This window comes from Octodon degus, unplaced genomic scaffold (genome assembly GCF_000260255.1).
Source record: "Octodon degus isolate 3935 unplaced genomic scaffold, OctDeg1.0 scaffold00057, whole genome shotgun sequence".
NCBI lineage: Eukaryota > Metazoa > Chordata > Mammalia > Rodentia > Octodontidae > Octodon > Octodon degus.
In genome coordinates this window covers 701,989-708,710 of record NW_004524633.1, presented here as the reverse complement: position 1 = coordinate 708,710, position 6,722 = coordinate 701,989, and positions in this window count along the sequence as shown.

The window sequence follows — 6,722 nt, the reverse complement described above, 5'->3', positions numbered from 1 at the left end:
TGGGGGATTGAACCGCGGTCCCTGATGCTTTGCCAAGCTTGTTCTAAGTAGGTGCCTTAGACCACTGAGCCATCTCTCCAGCCCCAGTTTATACTTCTGACCCCCACACTGGTTGTTGTTCTGTCCATTGTGCCCATTCGGTTCTCTCCTCCTTGGGATCTTTTCCATGGCACCCTTTCTGAGCAACCTGTAAGCAGATATATTGTCATTTAACTTGGCTTAGTGAAGTACCCTGCCTTAACAAACTTTCTATATGCACTGCATTGCGTCAGGTACTAAGGGAAGGAGAGGAAACACTGCCATGTTCTTCACTTTAGTTCCTACAATAAAGCCTGAAGGAGAAGACAGACATTATTACCCCACCATCAGCAAGGATGGAGTTAACAAAACACTGAGCTTAGAGCAGCTCCCTTTCCAGGTAATCACCTTTTGTGCCAGTGTTTCTCTCCCACATTTCTCCTCTCTCCATATAATGGGGCCCAAAGTCCCTAAAGGTGATATATATGTGGCTTCAGGTGATCCCTGAGAGGAGATGTATAAAAGCACTTGCTGTTGGTGGAGCCTAATAATAGACAACCAGTTCACCTGCCTTCATTTGCATTGCGATGAGCTCATTGTTCCAGCAGCCATCCCTGGGAAGAGAAACCAACCTCTCTCCATGTCATGGTCTCCTCCTCAGGCACTGCTCTCTTGCCCCTGGGAAGGACCAGTGTGGAGCTGGGCCAGTGTGGGGTGCACAGGAGCTACCAATTTCAAAGAGCTTGCCTGGGCACAGGCACTCTGAGAACAGCATGCTGCAAGGTTCCATTGTCTCCACCCCTCTCCACAGCTTCTGGGTCACCACAATAAATAGTAGCAGATCTTCTTCTAGGGAAAGTATCCCATAGCAGCCCTCCAATACAGCTGCAGTGTGACATCTCACAAACCCACAGGGGACATGAGAGCTCTCTATTAATAATTCTAGTCTTAGAAAGCCACCAAAGTTTTGTTTGCTTGGCATTAGAGACTGTCCACCTTCCAAGTCTGTGCCCTAATGTAATCAGCTGTGTCTTCTCACCTCTCAGCACACACATTGATTGGTGAGTGCCTTGGGAGGGCGGAGGACTCTAGGGCCTGCCTTGCTCCATGTGCCTGCATCTTCCCAGCCCTCCAGGACCGGTGTGTCATGCACACAGCCAGGTGCCTTTGGCTGTGCTGCAAGCCCAGGCTGTGGTGTGATTTCCCCAAATCCACTGTGGGGACATCGTGGGCTGTAGGTGACTCTCCCAAGAGAGCTCGGGCCCCAGTGGTGTTTGCAGCATGGAGGATGTGGCTAGGGAAGGGCCCCCATAAGAGCCCTTGTAGTTTCCCCGAGCAGTTCCTACTGCTGGCTCCTGCCACTGCCACCTGCATGTGTCATGAGGTCCTCGCCAAACTGACAAAGTAGAAGCTCCACGTCCTTAAGACTCTATGAGCCAAATAAACCTTTCTCTTAGTCTTGGGCATTTTGTTACAGTGAAGGAACTAGGACGAATACTGAATACTGAGCCTTTTAAGAATCCTTACTAACACTCCAAGTTAATTTAGGGTTTTCTTTCTATACATTCTTATTAATTATTATAAAAACAAGCATCAAGATACATTATCATCATCAGTTTGAATCCCCACTTAAATTTCATTAAGAGCAGGAATTTTGTTTTGCATTCTTATGACCTACCATGTAAAATAAGTCACCAATTTTCTATTCAGTGATTGAAATTCAGCTCTCTCTCTCTCTCTCTCTCTCTCTCTCTCTCTCTCTCTCTCTCTCTCTAGCTATGTGAGTTCTGATAAAATCCTGCCTGGGATGACATTCCACCTTGATGACCCAGGGAGTCCTGTGCCACTGGGCAAGTCCACGAATTCGGCTAGCTGCGCATTGCCATGCCAACTGAAAAGCAGAATCCTGGCAGAAGGTCCTGTACTCCTGGCTCATCTAGGCAGGGGTAGGAGATCTTGCAGCTCTTCCAAGGTCACACAGCTGGAGGACTTACTAGGGAGAAGAGCACAGGTTGGCGTGGACCTGGGGAAGCAGGTGATGGAGAGCTCCACCTTGGTGGCTGCAGTGTTCAGTTTTACAGGACAAAGTGGCCCGGAGATGGACAGTGGCTGCGGCTGTACAGCAGTAGGCATCCTCAGCACACCTGGACTGACTTGAGCTGATATATTTTATGTTATGTACGTATCAGTATAACTTTAAAAAGTTAGAAAGATGGTGGAGTGAAAAAAAAGAATGCAAATAAGAAAAAGTTAGGGCCAGCCACATAGCTCAGTGGATTAAAGCATCTGCAAGCAGGCACAGGCGATTGAGACTGGGCATGGTGGTACGCATCAGTAATCCCAGCTCTTGGGAGGCTGTAAACAGGAGAATCACTAGGAGTCCCATCTAGTAGTAAGACCCTGAATACCCTGTAGACCCTTCCCTAAAATACAGGGGAAAATAATAAATTAATTAATTAAAAAAAGGAAAAAGTTATTGAAGTTTAAAAAATGGTGTTTCTGACCTGGGCCCAAAGAAACACTCAGAAGTCACCTCCAGTATAGCTAGACTCTGTGGCACTTCATTGCTCTTTGGTCTTGGACAACTCAGTCAGCTCTTGGAGGTGGAGTCAGGTTACAGTCCTCCTGGCTGCCCCAGTTCTCCATTTCTCCTGCCTGCCTCTGTCACTCTGGGGTTCTTTATTTCTCAGCTCTGCTCTTTTCACTGCACTGTCAGTGGGACAGGCTCCAAATAGTTTCTAGTAATTTCCTTTTCCACCCGCAAGAGCCAGTCTGGTTTTTTTGCATGTACCCAGGACACCTACATAACACCTCTACCTACCATGGCATTCAAGGAAACAGCAGAGAAGTAAGAGAAAATGCTAAGACAGGATTTGTGCCCTTTAGGAGCTTGTTTTAACCCACCTAGAGATTTTCCTCTAACATGTATATCTTCCTTCCTTGGAGGATCTTGGTTTGAACTAAATTTTGTGTAACTTGTCCTACAAGATTCATTAACTTTCACATTTTCAAACTCTCTCCTGCACTCCATGACGCCTCCTACCCCAGCACCCTCTTCTGACATGGCTCCACCAGTGTTGTAGCACCAAGAACATGCTTCTATCTTGAAGGCGACAGTGCTTTGTTTACACATCTGTCTCCAGGTAGGTTAACCACACTTTCTATGAGGAAACAATCACACATTGAACATCTGTGTACTTTTCCTACCTAGAAAAGTTCTCGAATCCCATAGTTTGTAACAAAAGAGTTGAGGGAGGAGGAGGAAAGTTGTGGATGAGTTGCTAAGTGCAGTCAGCTTTTAATGGAGCACCTACTGAATGCTGCTCACCTCCCGCCTGATTTCCCTTTCCCCCTCAAGCCTTCTGGACTGTGGACGTTCTTTTTGAAGTCCTATTACCACAGTCAACATTTGCACCATGGCTAATAAATTAGCATCACTTTGAAAACAAAAATGATTCCATTTCGTGCTTGGAATGTGGTCTGAGAATTAGAAAGGGCAGGGGCGTTATTCTCCCCGAGGCCTGGAAAGTCTGCTGGTGTTTTATTAGGTAAAGATTTCTGTGCTTTTCCTGGAGATGCTGGTCACTAACTTGCCCTGGGAACCTGAATGAGTGCCAAGCAGAGAGAGGAAAGCAGCATGCTGTCTGCTACCTGGAGCCCAAGGGACTGCCACAGCAGGAGCCGTCTACTCATGCACAGAGAGGCACCATGGCCATGCCTTTGAGCATGGGCACATTAAAAGCAAAATGTGAACAGAACAACAGGCAAGGCTTCGGACCTCTTAGCGGGCTCCTTGTGTTGGTGGGAAAGTCCTAGAAACAAGGGAAGTAGGGGAGATTTATTTCCCAGGGTGACTGTCACAGAGACAGTAGACAGTGGGTTCTCTTTCCAGCAATAGTTTAAGACTCAGGAAAGTTGAACAAATTTTTCAACATATTTGGAATATGATTTCATGTAGTAGTTACAATCTTGTTACCTGTTGCACTCAATCTGTGGCTCCTCTGTGAACTGTCCTTCCTGCTAGATAGGAGCCCCCATCCTGGAACATGGTGTCACTGTGCAAATAGTAACTCAGGAGTCAGAACTCTTGGGTAAGGAGCCTAGCTCTGCATTTCACAGGCAGGTAACCTAGATAAAGCATTTGACTGTGTGCTTCTGTTTTTGATCTTCAGACCAAGGATGCTGGTGGTTGTTCAGTTCAGCTGCCTAATATCTATGCTATTCAAAGCCACATGAGAGGCAGTCAGCTGAAGTATTTGGTGACAGAAAGATACTGTGAGACAGAAGAGACTGCAAGAGTATAACAATGGGCAGAACAGTGGGCCTTTTCTTTGCTTCCTGCTGACTCCCTAAAATCCTCTAGGAAATCAACCAACCTGCTCTGGAGGCTGCAAGCACTGAGGAGCAGGCTTTGGTCACAGGCAGCCCTTGACTCATTATCCCACAAACCCCTCTCCTCTGAACATCAGCGTTGCACTCCCTAAACTGGGCTTGGAAATACCCACTTGAAGGAGTTCCTACAGGGCTGAGGAGGCACATGAAGAAGGACAGTGAAGGCCGGTGCAGTGGTGAAAACTCTGTAATACACTGCCATGGTCTCTCATAGAAAACTGTCTCATTGATCTTATCTTTAAAAAGTTTCATAGTCCATATTTGCCAGCTATAATGATCACATTCATTACGGGGAATTGGTGCCTACAGATGATGTACCTCAATGCTTTCCCGTTTGCCTCCCCTCCTTTCGACCTTTCTTCTCCCCACTTGCAGAAGCTTTGCTTCCATCTTTCCTCTCTCTTCCTTTCCTCTTCCTCCCCTTCCTCTCTCCTCCCTCGTCCCCTTCCCTGTCGTGCCTGTGCTTCCTGCTTCTCAGGGTCTATCCTCCAGCATGCTCATTAGGTCTAACTGCAATGGGCAATGAGGAGTGCTGAGAGAAACTTCTTTGAGAATTCAACTATCTTAAATAATTATCTTTTTATCTCTTTGAGAGAAAAATAGTGGGATCAAAAATGGGTGATATCACACACGTACAGCATACCCTGAGTGAGAAGCAGCCCTGGACTGTAGAAGATCGGTGCTCTAGGGAGCACTAAAGGGGTGCAGGTGGCAGAAACCTGGAGAAGAAAAGAGGAGGATCAGAGGAGGCCAGTGGCGAAAGCCCCTTTTGTTCTGTCCTCCAGTGAAGTCCTGGCAAGGAGATTGCCAGGATTAGCGTGCCATGGCCAGGTCACGCCTACCGCGGGGGGGGGCTGTTCAGTCTATTGGCAAAAGTCCAGGACAGTCACTAGTAATGCTATTCTGTTGGAGGACAGACTGCAGTTTAAATTTTGGCCCTGATATTTCTAGCAGGGTAATACTGGCCATGCTGTTTAACTCTGTTTTCTAATATGCAAAATGGGGATAGTATTATATTGAACTTGTAGGACTGTTGTGAAATTAATATGCCAGAACACACGTAAATTACTTGGCAAAATGGTCAGTGCTTAGAAAATATTTTAAAATATTAATGATTTTTTTCCCTGGCAAGTGCAAGAGCCTGAGTTCAATCCCCAGTTCAGAAAAAAAAAATTAGTGATTTTACTGTTGTTTAAGCTTAAACATGAGAACCATTTGGTTAACTCTCTGGGGTTTGCCTATGTTTTAAGAAGCTTCTTGTCTTCCTTGGGCTGTTAGTCTAGCCTAGAGAGGAGAGGCAATGGGAAAACATTGTGTTGCAGGTTTTAAAGTTGTAGTTTATGTTTACACATCATTTTTTATTAGCCTGGATCGCTGATTCATTAGACTAACTTCTGAAGAAGTGTTGCTTAAATGTTAACAGAATCAGAACCACGGAGGTGGTGGGTGGTGCTAAGTCTGATTTTGTGCCTGTCTTCACGTCCCTTCAGGGTTTCTGATTCAGTAAGTCTTAGGTGAGGCTCAGTTATCTGCATTTTAATGATTCTTAGGTGAAGTTGATGCTGTGTAGCCTGGCAACCAAATTTTTAAAATCACTGCTTTAAAGTGGTTAATAATATCATTTTTAGGGCAACTTTTTTATATAATGTAAACCCATTTGTTGAGTGTCTACCACATGCAAGATGTCATGCTGAATTTTGGATATGTAAGAATACATACCCACCAGGAGACAGATAAATATATCAGAATGCCAAAAGCTGGAAAAATCAGATTGGCAAGACAATTAACTTCTTCACTTGGCGTGGCCTCTCTTCTCAGGCAGATTCCATATGGGAATTCAACCATCCTGAGCAGGTCATGGGGAAGCTGCTGGCTAGCACGATGTTACCCAGTAATACAGATGGGCAGGCGTGCAGTAAAAAACGACTGCCTATACTCTTGAACTGCTTCTCTGACCTCTCGCTTTTCAGGCTCGCTCCTCATTCAGGAATTTCAAGCTGGGTCCCTTTTGTGGCTGCTGGATGAGAGGTTGCATGTGTGTGCCTTTGCTCCTGGGCTCGCATTTTTCAACCTTAAGTTTTGGTAGATGGGCGAGGTAAACGAAGGATTGGCTCCTTTTGGCACATCTGGCCATCTTGATCTTAGCTAAAGGAAGGGAGAGTCCTTTATCCCTTTTAAGGTTAGAGCAAGCATTTAAACTCAGGATCAGAAAATTCACACTAGAGTCCTAGCCCAGGCCCCAGTGAGTGTGTGGGAGAGCTTTCAGCTACCCTACGCTGCCAGAACCTGCCAGTTGAAGCCCAGGCGCAGCA